This window comes from Hyla sarda, chromosome 4 (genome assembly GCF_029499605.1).
Source record: "Hyla sarda isolate aHylSar1 chromosome 4, aHylSar1.hap1, whole genome shotgun sequence".
Lineage (NCBI taxonomy): Eukaryota > Metazoa > Chordata > Amphibia > Anura > Hylidae > Hyla > Hyla sarda.
The window spans coordinates 397,042,536-397,063,839 of NC_079192.1; the positions used below are offsets into that span (position 1 = coordinate 397,042,536).

Consider the following 21,304-nt stretch of genomic DNA (forward strand, 5'->3'; position numbering starts at 1 on the left):
GAGTACTAGATCGCCGCTGTCAAAGCTGACAGCGGCGTCTATTGGGATCTATGAATGCTCCCAGGTGGGCGATATATCGCGATATATCGCGATGTATCGTCACCTAGACGGTATCGCGATATATCGGGATATATCGAATCGCCACACTGGTATCGCGATTTGAATCGAATCGCCAAATTCTTGGCGATTCACACCCCTAGTTTCAAGGGTTATATATTGGCTAAAAAATTTATGGTAGGTATCTATTGTGGTGTCCCAGCACCAAAGCTGTCCTGTGGCTTGGGACTGCTTTGGGCAGACCTGCAGCACAGGTGTTGGGCCCACTGAGGGACTTATTGCTATATTAATTATGTTTCAGCACTTTACCAAGAGTTAATATATTTTATAATTATTTAGTTCTTATTCTTATGTATGTTATTTATGTGTTACTATGCTTTCAAGCAGTGGAGCGGTGTTCCCCCATGTGACCCTGCCTGCCGATGGAAACCCATTCTAGCCCATACAGTGTAGTGGGGGAAGAGTTGCCCCAGTGTAAGTTGTGTTGAGCCTGAGCAAGTGTGGTAAAGGTATAAGGTGTGTTGTGTGCTCTAAGGGAAGGCCCAGATCAAATCTACTTCATCCGGTCATTCTGCAAGGATCATCCGTATGATGGAAGTTCATGCCCTGGTGGAGGAAGCTACAAGACCTTGACAGAACCCTTGCTACCAGGATCACTCTTCAAGTCTCTCAAGTCAGTATCAATTTATTGGATGAAAGCACCACAAGTCCCAACAAGGCAACAGGCATACACTGCATCCTCTCACTCTGCACCATACTATCTCTGTATTACCATCTGCACCCTGCTCAGTAAACACAGTTACCTGTAACCTGACATCGGTGTGTTCCTTTACTCCCCATGTCTGGCTAAGGAGAAGCTGTCTCCAACCTCGGATCATCTATAGGCTAACTGTGCCCTGGCGTCACAAATTGAAAAAGTTATTTCCCTTCACCACCCGTGGTACCACAAAACAGCAGGCACTCATAAGACAGATATTAAGTGAAATAGAGTCTAATCGATAGTGTCAAACCACTTATTGTTACAAAATCTGAATTTGGAGCTTCCATTGATCAGAAGGTGGGTGGCACTCGGTGGGGGGATTTGGTTCTTGATGCTAGGAGTCTATACTGTCACTTGACACTATGGCAAGGCCACTTTCACACCATTAATGAACACCCGTCCTACAACTGTTCCGGAGTTTGGAAATAACAAACATTTCATACCTATTCAGTTTCTCGAGCCATGGCTGTGTCACCCGGCGTATGTGTGCATTATGCAGGAATTGTTTAGCTCTGTATAATTCTTGGTCTATACCCAGCAATTTGACATTAAGGAGGCTTAACATCTCGTGGAGAACGGAAATACATTATGATAATATTTCCGAAGCTCTTCGCTCTCTCTCTTTTCTAGGCTTTGGAGAAAAAACTTGCTTGTCATGTGAAATCCTCCTAAAAATAAGAGTTCCTAGGGTCGCCCTCCTCTATTCTTCTTACAGCTGAATACAATTATTTCATTTGGCTAATTTCCTAAAAAAAAGACGTCGCAGAGCCCAAATGGGGGCCAAGTTTTTGTTGCCATTTTTTTTTTTTTTTTTTTACTTTTTCTATTTTAAGGCTTATTATAATGACAGGCGGGAAAGATATCTTAATAATATACAATGGGAAGAAGCCGAGAGAGATGAAAAACATAAGGCAATGCTCCATTTTAAAGGGGTACTCCACTGGAAAACATTATATTTTAAAACAATAAACAGATTTGTAAATGACTTCAATTTGAAAATCTTAATCCTTCCAGTACTTATCAGCTGCTGTATGCTCCACAGGAAATTATTTTCTTTTTGAATATCTTTTCTGTCTGACCACAGTGCTCTCTGCTGACACCTCTGTCCATTTTAGGAACTGTTCAGAGTACGAGCAAATCCCCATGGCAAACATATGCTGCTCTGGACAGTTCCTAAAATGGACAGAGGTGTCAGTAGAGAGCACTGTGGTCAGACAGAAAGGAAATTCAAGAAGAATGAGCTGATAAGTACTGGAAGGATTAAGATTATTAAATAGAAGTAATTTACAAATCTGTGCATGAGAAGACAAAGAAAAGTCGGCACTCACCGGGTTTCCAATTCAGCAGATTTTATTGCACGTTGCTCACAGCCGTAGTACAATTCTAGGGGAGACGACGGATGGTACAAGGGGGGTACCACAGAGAGGCGACACCTGTGTTTCGCACTTAGTAGTGCTTCAACGGGCCGTTGAAGCACTACTAAGTGCGAAACACAGGTGTCGCCTCTCTGTGGTACCCCCCTTGTACCATCCGTCGTCTCCCCTAGAATTGTACTACGGCTGTGAGCAACGTGCAATAAAATCTGCTGAATTGGAAACCCGGTGAGTGCCGACTTTTCTTTGTCTTCTCATGCACTGATGGTATATTCTACGTGAGTCCGAGCACCACCGTATCCCCATTCCGCTACAGCGACTTAGTGTCCACGCGCTTTCAGGTTCAGAAATTAGCAGTGCCGAACTACTCATCTATACGCTATAATTTACAAATCTGTTTAAAGGGGTACTTTTTTTTTTTTTTTTTTTTTAATCAACTGGTGCCAGAAAGTTAAACAGATTTGTAAATTACTTCTATGAAAAAATCTTAATCCTTCCAGTACTTATTAGCTGCTGAATACTACAGAAGAAATTATTTTCTTTTTGAAACACAGAGCTCTCTGCTGACATCATGTCCACAGTGCTCTCTACTGACATCACGAGCACAGTGCTCTCTGCTGACATCTCTGTCCATTTTAGGAACTGTCCAGAGAAGCATATGGGGATTTTCTCCTACTCTGGACAGTTCTTAAAGTGGACAGAGGTGTCAGCAGAGAGCACTGTGCTTGTTGTTCCAAAAAGAAAACCATTTCCTCTGTAGTATTTAGCAGCTAATAATTATTGGGAGAATTAAGATTTTTTTTTTTATAGAAGTCATTTACAAATCTGTTTAAGGGTGCATTCACGCGGAGTAATTCAAGAGGAATTTACTTGAGTAATTCCTCTTGAATTCTCCGCTCCAAATGAATGCACATCTGCTCTGCTCATTGACTTTAATGTTTTTTCCGCTGTCCTGTTCACACTGCGGAAATTCTGCTAGCGGAATTCTGATGCTGAATTACGTTCCGCTTGAAGAATGAGCATGTTCATTCTTCAAGCGGAATCCGCTAGCAGAAATCAATAGAAGTCAATGGTAAAAAAAAAATTCCGCCCAACATCGTTTTCATGCAGAATTCACGCACAATTTGCACGCAATTTACACGAAATTCACGCGGAAATGGCTGAAAAACCCTTCACTTCTTTCTCCCCCATTTCCGCGCGAAAAAAAACCCAAACATTTCTGCCCGTAAATTTTTCGGCGTGAATTACTCTTGATTTACTACGTGTGAACGCACCCTAGCTTTCTGTTACCAGTTGATTTAAAAAAAAAATAATAATAATTTTCCACCGGAGTACCCCTTTAACTTTCTGGAACCAGTTGATTTAAAAAAAAAATAAAAATAAAAAAAAGCTTTCCAGTGGAATACTCCTTTAAAGGGGTTCTCCAAGGTTGGTCAACATCTCGAAAACTGGAGTCTCTAGGAATTATGGATAACGTATAAGTATCTGAAGATAGCGGCACTCAGCACTTGTGAAAAATTACTTCTTTATTCAAATCGTGCACATAGGTACATTAGGCAACAGTCGGAGAGGCAGGGGCGTCAAAGACGCCCCTGCCTCTCCGACTGTTGCCTAATGTACCTATGTGCATGAATTGAATAAAGAAGCAATTTTTCACGAGTGGTGAGTGCCGTTATCTTCAGATATTCTTACATTATGCATTGACTTTTTTACTCATTGAGCATGAAGCACAAAGACACCTATACTGGATACACGGTCTGGTCCCAGCTCCAGGATAAGGGTTTTTTGTGGAAGTGCCAGACTACATTATCTTCATTATCTGTCTATGAATTATAGGTTGCGTCCGTAGAACTCTATAAACATAAGCCAGCACAGTTCAGCATTATGGAGAAGATGCCGCTCCAGCCATGGGTCATTTATGGCCAATATGTTTTCAATTAGTTATTATCCTTCTGCGAAGTTTCCATTTTAAGGGGCTTTTAGAGACCGGGGGGCTGAGCGTTTGCATCCTGTGCGGACCTTCTTGCATTGAGGTCCCTCAGACCTTCCCGGTTTCCTACCAGTTGTCTCTATTTTTTTAAGAGCCGAGGAACGTGCTCTCGAATCACCCAAAGTGCAAGAAAAAGTGCAAACATGTTACACTAAAAAAAGTGCACAAAGGATGCGGTCTATCGCAAGCCCTTCCCCGATAGGAGAGAGGCCCCCCAACAAACCTTACCCTTTGCCTCCGGACAAAAGGTACCTGCGAGGTTACAGGTTTAATGTCCCTTTTCGCCGAAGCTACTAAGGGACCACAAATGCTCCCGGCATCCCCCTTGGCGTTAGCCAAGGTATCTGCCCGCTTAGCCGATAACGGTCGGTACCCGGCCCATGCAGAAGTACCCGGGGTGTTTGCAGGGAGGTGAGGAACCTAATGGCCACACATACCTCCCCTAGACCACCAGGAGGGACACCCAGAAGGGCTACCGCATCCTAACAATCCAGTGGACACACAACACGCAAAAAGTGACACAGTGAGACAAAAAGAAAGAAATAAGTGAATGTGTGCAGATATACTGCCCGGACCTCCGGCCGGATCTATAAAAATTTCTCTGATCCTAGCCAGAAGGTCGGGAATCAAGAAGTGAATGCCACAAAGGTGAAGAGATCATGGTGCCCGTGCTTCAACTCAGTGAGCCAGTACACCCAGTGAGTTTCGGCACCTCGGGTCACCACTCCCCGAGGCACTAAGGTACCTCTCCTCATGGCGAGACCTGGAGGGAAGAGGTCACATTAGGGCAGCCGTCGAGCTGATTCCTCAGAACCAGCCACGGAACGCCCCGGTACACCTGCTCCCTACCATGCAGCACCCATCCCCACCAGCTCCACACTGTCGTCGACTGCAACCAGCATGAAACTGGTAAGAACAGATACTACACTTGATCTTAGCCAAAAGGCCGAGAAGCGATAGAGAACCAGTTGTCTCTATTTAGTGTGTGGCCTGGAGATGGGGATTTGCCCTGGATGACAGCTGGACATACATTGGATGATGTCTGAACTATTTTTGGGTGCTACTGTACTTGTAGTGAAGAGCAAATGTTGAATGATACATCTCATTGACCACACTATGTAGAGTGCGGAGACCTATTTTTAGGAAATGCTCCCTGGGAAAATAAATTATGCAAATTAGATTTGTTCCAGGAAGAAGAAAACTAGTTATACTAGCCAAAGTCTCCTCTGATAGAAAGAGTCAGCCATCTGTAGAAAGCTGTTTTGGGTTTTTTGCCCTTCATGAGTATAGAGCAGGGTACTGGGTGGTTTCAGAGATGCTTTGAAGTGGACCTGTCAGGAGAAAAATGGGGGTCAGTAGTCCGCTCCATCAGTGAGTATAAGCCTTTTTCCTAAAGGGGTATTCCATGAAAAAACTTTTTTTTTTTCATATCAACTGGCTTCAGAAAGTTAAACATATTTGTAAATTTCTTCAATTAAAAAATTGTAATGCTTCCAGTACTTATCAGCTGCTAAAGTTGAGTTGTTCTTTTATGTCTGACAACAGTGCTCTCTGCTGACACCTCTGTCTTTCTCAGGAACTGTCCAGAGTAGGAGCAAATCCCCATAGCAAACCTGTCCTGCTCTGGAGTGCCTGAGACAGACAGAAGTTTCAGCAGAGAGCACTGTTGTCAGACAGAAAAGAACAACTCAACTTCAGCAGCTCATAAGTACTGGAAGGATTAAGATTTTTTTAATAAAAGTAATTTACAAATTTGTTTAACTTTCTGGAGCCAGTTGATTTTTTTAAATTTTTTTTTATGGAATCTGCCTTTAATATGCAAATGAGGCTTAAAAGCCTATGGGGCGTACCCCAGCACGGCAAGAGCCATGGTAAGTCCGGCACATGTCCTCTTTATCACTGCTCTATGGCCCGCATGCATCTACCTACCCTGTTTTACTTGCCAGGGCTTTTGCCATGCTGGAGAACGCCCCTGGCTACTTGAGCCTCATTTGCATACTAACAAAAAGGCTGATATCTCACCATTGGAGAGGACTTTTGAATAAGGTATGTCCAAAAACGAGATGACTAGTCCTATATATGGCATTAGTATGACATGTGCACAGCTGATCGGTGGCCATGCTTGTTAGAAAGCCCATGTGTGGCTCCCTAGCAGATACCACTCACCTGTCTTCCCTGAAGTATAACGGTTGATGATGACTCCTCCAGCTCCCTCTTTGAAATCCTTTTTGCATTGTGTGTATAGTGAGCAGTCTACTTTTAGACCTTGATATTAACTTTTTGCACTTTTTATGAAACGTTGGTATATTTTTAAGTGATTATCTTTTCCTAATCCTGTCTTATTTCCCCTGATGAACACTGCCATTTAAAGTGGGGAAACATGTTGGGGTTAATTGCAGAATTATTGAGGTGCAATAGCCGCTATTATTTAACCGTAGTGATTATTTATTGTGAACCTTTAGGTGTTTATGTTTCATTTTGCTCAATTTGTACTATTTGGAGGATTTTTATTTTGGTTAATCGATTTTAAATATGGTAATTAAAGGTTATGTTTTTACTGAGTTTTTTTTTTTTACTTCTGAGATAATTTACTTGTTTTTTACTCTAGTGGTAGCTTAGATATCTACTATTACACCGTGATACTCTTGATCAGCCCTATCTTACCCTTGTTTTCCTGCTGACTGGTCCGCTTTAAGCTGATCATTCATGTAAGATAGTTGTCAGCCGAAAGCTATTTCTCCCGATCCCTCATACATGTGCATGCCTGATGGAGAATGTGTTCTAAATGGGGGGGAACAAAATGTATAGGGAAATAAAATCTACCATGCCGTATCCTTCTTTCTACAAATACCTACCATCCATGATCCATAGGCTTAAAGGGGTACTCCGCCCCTAGACATCTTATCCCCTATCCAAAGGATAGGGGATAAGATGTCTGATTGCGGGGGTTCCGCTGCTGGGACTCCCGCAATCTCCCTGCAGTACCTGGCGTTTGTATAGAATGCCGGCTGCAGCACCGGAGGCTTGTGATGTCACGGCCATGCCCCCTCAATGCAAGTCAATGGGAGGGGGCGTGGTGTCACGAGGGGGAGTGGCCGTGACGTCAGTTCGCTCCATGCACCTGATGACTGTGGCGCTGCAGAAGAGATTGCTGGGGTCCCAGCGGCGGGGGGGAGCCCCCCCCCCCCCCCCGATCGGACATTGTATCCCCTATCATTTGGAGTACCCCTTTAAAGCAAAGCAAACAATTTTTGGGGCTTTGTTTGCATTGGCAAAGTGTGTTCTGTTTTTATGAATCTCTTTTAATCCAGATTATATCAATTCCTATTGATTTAGAATAGGCCTTTCAGTTTACAAAAAAAAGTCTTAAAGGCTTATTTTATCTTAGGCCAACATTTGTCTATGGGTTTCTCTACAGCCCAAGGGGTTAACTGAGACAGCTACACAATTGTGTTAAACACGCTGAAACTTCTTACTATTATGGCTGGGTGGCAAGTTCTGCAGGTTCCATTGTAGTGAGAAGTGAAGGGCGGGGATGGGAAAGTTGGTCGGTCTGAGAAAACCTTCTAATAGACTTATTGTTCCTCTAAGACATCTTGCGTGTCGCCATCATTCAGTCAGTTCAAGCTCTGAGTCTATGGGACCTTCCCGTCCCACCATATGTCTTTGGGGCTTACAGAGCCTACAGATTCCATAGTACGGTGCTGTACCGGGCCATTTTATGGTGCCACATTTATGAGATCACTCAGATTTGCATGATTTGTTACATGTAAATGGTTACAAAACAATTGTGGTGTCCCGGTACCGTATCGTATACCGTACCTTGTATGGTGGTCCCCAAAGTCAGAGTTACTTCGTTCCAGTGGGGTCCTCCTGGTGGGATAGCCCCTAGTCGCCTCTTCCTTATTTAAAGGGGTAGTCCAGTGGTGAAAAACTTATCCCCTATCCTAAGGATAGGGGATAAGTTTGAGATCGCGGGGGGGGGGTCCGACCGCTGGGGCCCCCTGCGATCTCTCTGTACGGGGCCCCGGCTCTCCGCCGAGATAGCGGGTGTCGACCCCCGCACGAGGCGGCGGCTGACACGCCCCCTCAATACATCTCTATGGCAGAGCCGGAGATTGCCGAAGGCAGCGCTTCGGCTCTGCCATAGAGTTGTATTGAGGGGGCGTGTCGGCCGCCGCCTCGTGCGGGAGGTCGACACGCCCCCTTCCAGCGGGCTGTCGGGGCTCCGTACAGGAGATCGCGGGGGGCCCCAGGGGTCGGACCCCCCGCGATCTGCAACTTATCCCCTATCCTTAGGATAGGGGATAAGTTGCTCACCACTGAATCACCACTGGACTACTCCTTTAATTTTGTGATGTTTATATGTATAAGTAATTATATATTTAATTATCTATAAAGTGTCGCAGGACCTTAGGTCACATGACTAATGTTAATTCTATTAAGGTATGTTAAAGGACCTTCCTAGGTCATGTGTGTGGTCACATGGTTAGACCATAATTCCTTGTAAAGGGAATGACAGATGGTATGGACCAATGAGCTTAAGGCCAGCCTCTGCCCATATAAGGGAGCTGCCAGCCAATCCTCGCTCTCTTGCTCCTGAGCTGCAAAGCAAGCCGCATATCTTTTGGGTTCCGGACAATCAGAGAGAGAGGAGTTCCGTGTTACTTACAAAGACAAGCTTAGGCCTGAAGCCTGCCAGCCTCAGCCTGAATCTAATCGTGAGTTACGATATCAATCCCCGCTAAAGCTAGTGTGACTGCTGGACCTAAACTCGATCCCCTAAATCCAGCGGAGCAGCACTTATTCCTTTTCTAAGCTCTAGAAACTCACGAGGTCCCAACCAACTGTCAGGATCTTAATAGACTCTTGTACAAAGACTGTTCCTGTTTAAAGGGGTACTAAACTTTTTTTTTTTTTTTTTTAAATCAACTGGTGCCAGAAAGTTAAACAGATTCGTAAATTACTTCTATTAAAAAATCTTAATCATTCCTGTACTTATTAGCTGCTGAATACTACAGCGGAAATTCTTTTCTTTTTGAAACACAGAACTGTCTGCTGACATCATGACCACAGTGCTCTCTGCTGACATCTCTGTCCATTTTATGAACTGTCCAGAACAGCATATGTTTGCTATGGGGATTTCCTTTTACCCTGGACAGTTCCTAAAAATGGACAGAGATGTCAGCAGAGAGCACTGTGCTCGTGATTCAGCAGACACCTCTGTGTTTCAAATGGAAAAGTATTTCCACTGTAGTATTCAGCAGCTAATAAGTACAGGAAGGATTAAGATTTTTTTTATAGAAGTAATTTACAAATCTGTTTAACTTTCTGGTACCAGTTGATTTAAAAAAAAAAAAAAATAAATAAATACTGTTTTTCTCCAGAGTACCCCTTTAAGGTTGCATAAAAGCTGCAGTAAAAGTTCCAACAGTTTTCATAAAACCTCCGGTTGTGAACAATCATTTATTATACCACCCTATCGTTGGGACGGGTGGCGATAGGACAAGCATTTACAGAGGAGCCCTCACCCTGGCGTCATGAGTGATAAGGGTTAGACAAGCACCCTTTAGTTACCGCACAGCTACACCCCATATACCCTACAACCCCAGGCTACCACACAATAACATGAGTTACGGCATTAGAAGACCCATGCTCTTTTGTCCTATTTTTTGTAGACAAATCCTGTGGACAAAAAGTGAAAATTTACCCAAGTTTTGGGTGATCTACTTTCAAAATATTTTGTTTACACAAAAGTATAACTACAAAGACTAACAAATTCTGCATAAATAAGGTTTATCTTTATTCTCCTAACCCGTACTTACCTTGGTAACCATCATGTTGAGATATCAAAATCTCCAGGAGATCCTTTGCATCAGCACAGAGAGCTCTTGTACTCCTCTGCAGAGTGGTGGAGTACTTCTTTATACAAAAGGTATTCATTGTGGAGGTAGCCTCAAAGATGGGGTGGGGGGGGGGGGGGGGGGGGGGGGGTCTAGTTGACCTAAAGATTTTGTTTAATTGGAGACATGAAATTCTTGGGAATCAGAGGCAAAATGTTTCAGGTATCTCCATTTTTTGAGAAGAAAAAAAAAATACATAAACGGAATAAAATAAAATAAAATAAATAAAAATTAAAAATATATAAAAATAATGATAGCTATAGGCATAAAATGTAATAATGGGGGAGATTTATCAAAACCTGTGCAAAGGGAAAGTTGCCCAGTTGCCCATAGCAACCAATCAGATCACTGCTTTCATTTTGCAGAGGCTTTGTTAAAAATGAAAGTAGTGATCTGATTGGTTGCTATGGGCAACTCGGAAACTTTTCCTCTGGACAGGTTTTGATAAATCTCCCCCAATGTGAATATATTGTACTGATGTAACCGTATTTTTCGCCGTATAAGACGCTCCGGCATATAAGACGCACCCAATTTTATAGAAGGAAAATCTAGAAAAAAAAAAGATTCTGAACCAGATACAATGTAAAGTATAGGACAGTGATCTTCAACCTGCGGACCTCCAGATGTAGCAAAACTACAACTCCCAGCATGCCCGGACAGCCGTTGGCTGTCCGGGCATGCTGGGAGTTGTAGTTTTGCAACATCTGGAGGTCCGCAGGTTGAAGACCACTGGTATAGGAGGTAATACTCACGTGTCCCGCCGCTCCGGACCCGTCACCGCTGCCCTGGATGTCGCCCTTCATCGCTGTTGCCGCGTCCCTGGGGCGTCCCCGTTGCTCCGGAACGTCTCTGCCCGGGATCCTCGCTCTCTGTCGCCGCCATCACGCTGCTCCGCACGCCGCTCCTATAGGATGATGGGACGGCGTGCGCGACGACGTGATGACGATGAAGGAGAGCGCCACCATGCAGGGGATCCCGGCACGGAGCAGACACCGAGGAGGCAGGTAAGGTCCCTCCCGGTGTCCTGTAACCTGTTCGGGATGCCGCGATTTCACCGCGGCGGTCCCGAACAGCCCGACTGAGCAGCCGGGTTAGTTTCACTTTCGCTTCAGACGCGGTGGTCAGCTTTGATTGTCACATCTGAAGGGTTAATACTGGGCATCACCGCGATCGGTGATGTCCTGTATGAGCTGCGGGTCCCGGCCGTTGATGGCCGCCGCCGGGACCGCCGTGATATGACAGGGTTTTAATGTGTATTTGCCGTAAAAGACGCACCAACTTCCCCCCCCCCCACCCCAGTTTTTTGGGGAAGAAAAAGTGCGTCTTATACGGTGAAAAATACGGTATATTGTACTCTCCTTACTGTCAGAGGCATATGTAGAACTTGGTTAATACTTGGTTTTATCGCTCAGTGGCTGTAGGTATCTTACCCCCTCCCCCCCCCCCCGCATACGCGCGACCGTTCAGCTTGACCAAACGTCCATGTGTTTAGAATAATACGAAGTGAAGTGCAAAAATGTTGGCCTTTATGAAAAAAAAAAGGAAAATAATATAAAACGTCTGGGTCCACCATTTTCTATGCATCATTTACAATAATGGTGTCTCCCTATGTGGCAGAAGGCCTTTGGACCCCCTCAGCAACTTTCTCTTCTGTATCCCATAAATATACACCAATAAAGGGGTATTCTGGTGGAAAACAATTTTTTTCAAATCAACTGGTGCCAGAAACATAAACAGATTTGTAAACTGCATCTATTTAAAATCTTAATCCTTCCAGTACTTATCAGCTGCTGTATGCTCCAGAGGAGTTTGTGTAGTTCTTGCTAGTCTGACCGCAGTGCTCTCTGCTGACACCTCTGTCCATGTGAGGAACTGTCCAGAGCAGGATCGGTTTGCTATGGGGATTTGCTTGATTTTAAGGGGTACTCCGTTCTTTTTTTTTAATCAACTGGTGCCAGATAGTTAAACAGATTTGCAAATGACTTCTATTAAAAAATCTTTACCCTTCCAGTACTTTTTAGCAGCTGTATGCTACAGAGGAAATTCTTTTATTTTTGAATTTCTTTTTTGTCGGACCACAGTGCTCTCTGCTGACACCTGATGCCCGTATCAGGAACTGTCCAGAGCAGGAGAAAATCCCCATAGAAAACCTGTGCTGCTCTGGACAGTTCCTGACACTGACAGAGGTGTCAGCAGAGAGTACTGTGGTCTCACTAAAAAGAACTACACAACTTCCTCTGGAGCATACAGCAGCTGATAACTACTGGAAAAAAATTACAAATCTGTTTAACTTTCTGGCACCAATTGATTTGAAAAAAAAAAATCCTACCGGAGTACCCCAAAGGATAGGGGATAAGATGCCTGATCGCAGGGGTCCCGCCGCTGGGGACCCCCCGTGATCTTGCACGCCGCACCCCGTGTTCACTCCGGGTCTGATTACTGTCGATCACGGGGCGGGAGTGTTGTGACATCAAGGCTCCGCCCCATGTGACATCATGCTCCGCCCCCTCAATGCAAGCCTATGGGAGGGGGCGTGACATATGCCACGCCCCCTCCCATAGGCTTGCATTGAGGGGGCGGAGCGTGAAATCACACGGGGCGGAGCCTTGACATCACAACGCTCCGGCCCCGTGATCGACAGTAATTAGACCCGGAGCGAACACGCTCCGGGGACTGATTTTAAGCGGGGTGCGACGTGCAAGATCAAGGGGGTCCCCAGTGGTGGGACCCCCGCGATCAGGCATCTTATCCCCTATCCTTTGGATAGGGGATAAGATGTCTAAGCACCGGAGTACCCCTTTAATGTCTGGTGTTATGACTGGGAATTACAGGATTGTAGGAGTGGATAATATTCTGACATTGTCCTTTTTGCAGGGTGGAAGGAATTTTAACAATGTAACAATGTAAAACCCAGCCAAAAAAAAAAATCAAAAATGTCCAAGAAAATTAAACTTTTTTAATTTCAGTTGCAACCAGTTGTTTTTGAACTCTTAATCAGTCTTCGCATTCCATGCACGTTTTCGGTGTCTATCTTTTGTAGCACCAGTCCGGACCTGTTAATGATGAGCAATGATGAATAGACAAACCTGCTCCTCGTGCTTCTGTCTGAGCCATTAACACTCTTAGGTGAGCGCACACCTGTTTGAACATAATACTAGTAAAAAAGCAAAGTGCTGTGTAAAAAATAACAAAAATGAACCTTCTATCGGCATATTTGCCGTATTTAATTTTTTTTGTTCTGTAAAAAAATAAACCACACAATCAATCTGCCTCACCCCTTTCACTGCTATAAGGAGACTCAAGCCGGCCCAGCCGCGGGACCCCCGCGATCAGACATCTTATTCCGTATCCTTTGAATAGGGGATAAGATGTCTAGGGGGCGGCGTATCCCTTTAAAGAAGTTGTTCGCTTAAGAAAATATATTTTTATTAAAAAGGATCACTCGAGAATGAGAATGCGTTCATTACAAAGTATCTCACCGCTGAGTCCCCCAGGGAGCTGTAATCTGTGGCTGCTTCTGTACAGATAAAAGGGAAGCCTTGATTTGCCTTTCAAAGACATGCTTACAGATTGCTGGTAGCAAGTGTTTAATTTCCCTACAGCACCACTACAGGACAACTGAAGTATAACATAACACCTATTGAAATACACTTGGGTTAAAGGGGTAGTCCCCTGGAAAAAAAAATTCTGTCTATTTTAGGAACTGTCCAGAGCAGGAGAGGTTAGCTATGGGGATTTGCTCCTACTCTGGACAGTTCTTAAAATGGACAGAGCACTGTGGTCAGACAGAAAGGAAAATCAAAAAGAAAATAACTTCCTGTGGAGCATACAGCCGCTGATAAGTACTGGATGGATTAAGATTTTTAAATAGTTTTACAAATCTGTTTAACTTTCTGGCACCAGTTGTTTTCCAGGGGAGTACCCCTTTAAGGCCTTGAAAGCCATCACTGTTAGCCCAAAAGTCCATAATAGGGTACCTGAGATAGATTTTCTAAGTCATACTACCCCTTTAATATGTCATGCCGAAAAATGTATCTCCTAAGTTCTAGATCCCAGTGGTTGGACTTCCCCGCAATCTCCTGTACGAGGCCCCGGCTCCCACAAGGAACGCAGCGTAAACCGCATGAAGTGGCGGCCGACACGCCTCCATATATCTCTATGAGAGAGCCGTTCAGCTGTCTTTGGCTCTTTCATAGACATATATATGGAGGGGGCCCGTTGGCCGCCGCTTTGTGTGGAGGTTGTTATGCTGCTTTCCTGGGGCTCCGTACAGAGGAGATCCCGGGGTCCCAGTGGTCGGATCCCCCACAATCTAAAACTTATTCCCTATCCTGCGGATAGGGGTATACGTTTTTCGGTATGACACTACTCCTTCACAGTGCTCTCACTCTTGTCATTGAGCCTCCTCTAAAATGTACAGCTATTTTCCATCCTCTCCATTTAAAGGGGTACTACTCCCCTCGACATCTTATCCCCTATCCAAAGGATAGGGGATAAGATGTCAGATCGCGGGGGTCCCGCCGCAGGACCAACCTGTTGCGGCTTCCGGAAATGCTGGAGGCTTCGGCTCCCAACCACGGTGACGTGAGATCGTGACGTCACGACTCCGCCCCTGTGTGATGTCACGCCCCACCCCTCAATGCAAGTCTATGGGAGGGGGCGTGACAGTCACGATCTCACGTCACTGTGGTCGGGAGGTGTTAGGATGAGAGCCTCCAGCGCCACCGGAAGCCGCAACATGTGGGTCCTGCAGCCGAGATCCCGGGGGTCCCCAGCAGCGGGATCCCCGCGATCTGACATCTTATCCCCTATCCTTTCGATAGGAGATAAGATGTCTAGGGGTGGAGTACCCCTTTATGAGATAAGATCAGGGCTGTGCTGTTTGCCAGTAGTACAAACACAGGTTCCTTACTTCGCTTACTTGTCTGGCCAATCATAGCACAGCACAACACCTACTCCATATTGCTATGCCCTGACATAGTTCTGGTAAAGTTTTAGTTTTGCAACATCTGGAGGTCCAGTTTGGAGACCACTTATTTAGGGGGTAAAGGAGTAACTTGAAACTCTTATACTTCAATGCCCCTACCTATCAGTCTTTATTTATGGTATCGGTGTCCTCATATGAAGGACCTTTATATATGGTATAGTTGTTGTCATCTGGAGGTCCACAGTTTGAAGACCACAGGCCTAGGTTGTGTAATCTGAGCCATCGCTCTGATATCTCCATAAACTATGTTGATTCAGCGACAGGAACCCGTTTTCCATTGTTATAAATAGTCATACATATCTGCTTTTCGATAACCGGATTGTTTATTTACCATAGAATATGCGCAGTTGTAGATTTATTTATTTTTCCACTTAACTTTACTGCGCATCTGATGTGATAAGACGTTCCTCCGAGAGGGTTTTACGGCCGCCGTAGAGGCAGAATATGAAATGTGTTGATAAACATTGAAGCCTCGTTCATTCTCCTAAGTACACAGGCTTCCTGTCCTGATGTTTTTTATCGTCGGATTCCTAGAACACGGCTCAGCTAAGCCATTGTCCGTCTGGGTTGTTTGCGCTATAAAAATAAATCAGTGATGGCAGCTGAGGACGATGGATAAACTTTCTACGCAGATCGGCAGGAAATATCTAGAACAACATCACAAAATGGAATCGGCTAAAAATACGCTTTTCGGTATCATTGTCCAAACTATTAAAGGAGAAGTATTGTGTACAAAAACGTATCCTCTATTGAAAGGATAGGGGAAAAGTTGTAGATTGCAGTGGGTCTAACCGTTGTGACCCCCCCTCCTCATGTTCTTCTGCGCGGGATGCTGGCTCTCCCCGGAAACGGAGCGCGTCGACCCCCCCCCCTCAAACACACAAAGTGGCGTCTGACATGCTTCCTCCATGTATCTCTATGCAACAATGGACACAATAGGTAGTGGAAGTAATTCCGCGCTGCCAGTCGTAAGTGAGCGAAGTAAGAGTCAGGGGTATATCTTGAATTCCTAAGTTTATTAACACACATAACGCATTTCAAGGCTGGGATGGCCTTTTCATCAGGCGTGCCTGATGTATATATCAACTGGCTCCAGAAAGTTAAACAGATTTGTAAATGACTTCTATTAAAAAAAAATCTTAAGCCTTTCAGTATTTATGAGCTGCTGAAGTTGAGTTGTTCTTTTCTGTCTAAGTGCTCTCCGGTGACACCTGTCTCGGGAACTGACCAGAGTAGAAGCAAATTCCCCTATCAAACCTCTTCTACTCTGTGCAGTTCCCGAGATGAGCAGAGATTGTCAGCAGAGAGCACTGTTGCCAGACAGAAAAGAACAACTCAACTTCAGCAGCTGATAATTATTGGAAGGATTACATTTTTTTTAATAGAAGTAATTTACAAATCTGTTTAATTTTCTGGAGCCAGTTGATATATCAACCTTCACATAAAAAAATTGGTTGTGTAAAAAGAAATCTTATAATTATCTGACTGTGACTATATTATATTTAGCCTCAGACAGTGCCTCATTGGAGTCCAGGACAAGACAATGACCTCGAGGACAGTCGGATTGGCCTTCACACAGCTGGTCTATGGCTCGGTGACCAGCTGCCGAAAGGACGCAGTAGTTAATTGGTTGATAAAATTGCCAGCCCATTATAGGGTTAATGAGGGAAGTGAGTGATGAAAGTTATGGCTGGTGCTGCCGCATTCTCAGCTGCTCGGGGAACGGCATCTGTGACACTTTTGGAGAATGTCCCCGTCATTGAAATGAAAGAAATTTTTTAGATAAAATTTTAGCCTTTGATTACAGAAGTCTATTGGCGTTGTCTATTGGGCTCTGTTCACATACTTCCTCTGTTCATTGTCTTTATTGTCGGACTGGAGTTCCTTCTCTTCGACCAAGCACGCATGTTAAATGCCATAGGGAAAGTGGTCACCAGATACTTCTGGAGGACTTATCCTTGTTTAATCAGAACCACATGTTTAGGGACAATCGGGTTCAGCATGGGGCTAAGGTACTTTGGGTTCTCTAGAGTAAATGATACTGAAGACACAACTTCCATATGTACAGAACATGTCTACATCCACTTAGGTTTGTCTTCTGCTAGACCTTTTCTTTATGGACCATTAAAGGGGTACTCCGGCGCTAAGACATCTTATCCCCTATGCTGCTGGGGACCCCCGTGATCTTCCACGCCGCTCCCGTTAGAATCAGTCCACGGGGCGGAGTCGTGACGTCACTATGCTCCGTCCTTGTGGTCGAGATGGACTCAGCCTGAGGACCTCCAGCAGTTCTGGAAGCCGCTAAAGGTGGGTGCTGCATGGTAGATCCCGGGGGTCCCCAGCAGCGGGACCCCGGCGATCTGACATCTTATCCCCTATCCTTTGGATAGGGGATAAGATGTCTAGGGGCGGAGTACCCCTTTAAAGGGGTACTCCACTGGGGAAAAAAAAATTAAATCAATTGGTGCCAGAAAGTTAAACACATTTGAAAATTACTTCTATTAAAAAATCTTAATCCTTCCAGTCCTTATCAGCTTCCATATGTTCCAGAGGAAGTTCTTTTCTTTTTTAATTTACTTCCTGCCTGACCACAGGGCTCTCTGCTGACACCTCTGTCCATTTAAGGAACTGCCCAGAGCAGGAGAAAATCCCCATAGCAAACCTATCCTGCTGTGGACAGTTCCTAAAAGGGACAGAGGTGTCAGCAGAGAGCGCTGTGATCAGACAGAAATTAAATTAAAAAAGAACAGAACTTCCTGTGGAACATACAGCAGCTGATAAGTACTGGAAGGATTTTACAAGTAATTTACAAATCTGTTTAACCTTTTGGCACTAGTTGATTTTAAAAAATTTAAGAAAATTTCAGGGGAGTACCCCTTTAAAGGAGTACTCCCATGGAAAACTTTTTTTTTTTTTTTTAATCAACTGGTGCCAGAAAGTTAAACAGATTTGTAAATCACTTCTATTAAAAAATCGTAATCCTTCCAGTACTTTTTAGGGGCTGTATACTAAAGAGAAATCCATTAAAGAAATGCATTTCCTCTGATGTCATGACCACAGTGCTCTCTGCTGACCTCTGCTGTCCATTTCAGTAACTGTCCAGAGTAAGAGAAAATCCCCATAACAAACATCTGCTTCTCTGGACAGTTCCTAAAATGGACAGCAGAGGTCAGCAGAGAGCACTGTGGTCATGACATCAGAGGAAATGCATTTTTTTTTCTCTTTAGTATACAGCCCCTAAAAAGTACTGGAAGGATTAAGATTTTTTTAATTGAAGTGATTTACAAATCTGTTTAACTTTCTGGTACCAGTTGATTTAAAACAAAAAAATTTCCACGGGAGTACCCCTTTAAGTGCACTTCAGTGTTGTCTTCTCCAAGACCTTTAGGCGAATTATTGTGTTGTTACTTGTGTTCATGAGCTTTCTGACCCCCTTTGGCCTGTTTTTGGATGCCAGTGGTGGTCGGAAAGCTGAAAATTGTTGCCGATTACACAACTTGCATAACTCCCTTTGACTTTTCGAAGCTCCCATTAATGTGAATGGGGTTTACGTAAGTTGTATAACTCACCAGCTTTGGCTGATTTTGTCTTCCTGACAACCTTCAGTGGCCACACACAGTCCGTAGAGGGCCGGGAGACCTCTATCTAAAAAAAATAGGTGCGTGCTAGAGGTAGTCCCTGCATCTAGGGGGCATTTATGGCACATCTTACACGATTAATGTCCCTTATGGGTTAAGCCAGGGAATAAAACGTATCCCCTTTTATGTGGATAAGTGTCTGGTCGTGGGGGTCTGGCCGCTGGGACCCCCTATTATCTCTAAAACGGGGCCTGTCTCTTGACTCGGAGCACTCCAGCCCCCATCCATCTTCCAAGGTGAACTAGTCTCGGGAGTCATGGTGTGTTTCACCAATTACAGTGGTCCCTCAACATATATATGGTAATCCGTTCCAAATGGACCATCGTTTGTTGAAACCATCGTATGTTGAGGGATCTGGGCAATTTAAAGTATAGGACAGTGGTCTACAACCTGCGGACCTCCAGATGTTGCAAAACTACAACACCCAGCATGCCCGGACAGCCAACGGCTGTCCGGGCATGCTGGGAGTTGTAGTTTGGCAACATCTGGAGGACCGCAGGTTGAGGACCACTGTTAGAGGAAGTTGTACTCACGTGTCCCCGCCGCTCCGGACCGTCACCGCTCATCACCGCTGCCCTGGATGTCGCCCTCCATCGCTGTCGCCGCGTCCCCGGGGTGTCCCCAACGCTCCGGCAAGGTCTCTGCTTCCCCGGCATCCTCGCTCTCCGTCGCCGCCATCACATCGCTACGCACGCCGCTCCTATTGGATGACGGGACGGCGTGCGCAGCAACGTGATGACGATGATGGAGAGCGCCGACGATGCAGGGGATCCTGAAGAGGACGCGCCGGAGCCCCGAGGACAGGAAAGTGATCGTCAGCGGAGCACACGGGGCACCGTAAATGGCTATCCGGTGGCAGCTGGAGCAGTCTGTGCTGCCGGATAGCCATTTGCGCGATGGCCCCGACATACAAAAGCATCATATGTTGATGCTGCCTTCAACATGCGATGGCCTCTTAGAGACCATCGTATGGGGAAATGATCGTATGTCGAGGCCATCGTAGGTCGAGGGGTCACTGTGATTGGTGGAGAGGGCTCTCACTCCTGAGACCAGTTTGTGGTGGGCTGGAGCACTGGTTAGGTGGGGGGCTGGAGCACTGGTTAGGTGGGGGGCTGGAGCACTGGTTAGGTGGGGGGCTGGAGCACTCTGAGGGTGTCCCAGCAGTCAGACCCCTCGCGATCAGACACTTATAGGGGATTAGTCTTGCTGAGAGCAACCCGAGTCCAATCCTACTGTGATCAAAACGAGAGTATTCTTGTTTTTCTTTTAGCTCCACCCCCTTCAGAGCAACAAAAACTTAAAAAAGTGGCCTTAGCTAATGCAAAAAAATAAAAAAAAATACTGCACTGTCAGTTCATTTCTAACACTCAGTAAAGGATTTCCTTTTTTTCCGGATCTTTTCATAACAAGTTTTCAGTCTCGGGCAGATGACCAGCACGTTATAATTTATGAAAGTGTTTTTATCTGGCGGTAATTGTGCCAAAAATAACACAGTATTTTCGGAGAGTCAAAGCGCGGCCTTTTATGAGTGACTTATTAATTTACAGCTCGCTCGTGGACTCTTACACATTCACATTTTGTAAGGTGGATTAACTTTCATTGTTCTCCGAAAACCAATTAAATGTATTTTCGTTCTGTAATCTCGAGGGAGAAAGACGAAAATAACTGTTTACTGTAATGGGAAAGTTCTGACATGGAAAGGAATTCCACCTTAAAGGGGTACTCCGGTGGAAAACATTTTTTTTATTTAATTTTTTTTTAAATCAACTGGTGCCAGAAAGTTAAACAGATTTGTAAATTACTTCTATTAAAAAATATTTACCCTTCCAGTACTTTTTAGCAGCTATATGCTACAGAGGAAATTATTTTCTCTTTGAATTTCTTTTTTGTGTTGTCCACAGTGCTCTCTCCTGACACCTGTGTCCGTATCAGGAACTGTCCAGAGCAGGAGAAAATCCTCATAGTTCCTGACACGGACAGAGGTGTCAGCAGAGAGCACTGTGGACAAGACAAAAAAAGAAATTCAAACAGCAAAGAATTTCCTCTGTAGCATACAGCTGCTAATAAGTACTGGAAGGATAAAGATTTTTAAATAGAAGTAATCTACAAGTCTGTTTAACTTTCTGGCACCTATTCAGTTTAAAAAAAAAAAAAAAAAAAAGTTTTTCACCGGAGTATCCCTTTAAATCTCTTCATCCTGTAAGAGCCGTATCATCTTAAGTCTATTTATCTTCATAGTTGGAGAGTTATTTCATCTTAAATCTATTTATATTTAAAGGCTGTTCCACCTTAAATCTTTCTTCATATTTAAATAGCCATTTTTTCTAAAACATATTTACTTTCAGAGCTGATCCACCTTAAAGGAGCACTCTTACAGCAGTCCTATAGCACCATGTGTTTTAATCCAGCACTGCTGCATCCATGTGTTTCATTAACTGGGTCACATGTCTGACCCACAGAAAATCACAGTGCTTAAAGGGGTACTCCAGTGGAAAACATATATATATACATATATATATATATATATATATATATATATATATATATATATATATATACATTTTTTTTTTTCAAATCAACTGGTGCCAGAAAGTTA

The 21,304-nt window shown here is 44.4% G+C and overlaps 1 protein-coding gene and 1 pseudogene across 2 annotated transcripts in view; one reads left to right on the forward strand and one right to left on the reverse strand.

The window, feature by feature from the left end:
- TSPAN9 (tetraspanin 9) overlaps positions 1-21,304 on the forward strand; it is a 468,673-nt gene that overhangs the window by 39,031 nt on the left and 408,338 nt on the right. The window lies entirely within an intron of this gene.
- Positions 5,048-5,138, reverse strand: LOC130268184 (U2 spliceosomal RNA; annotated as a pseudogene).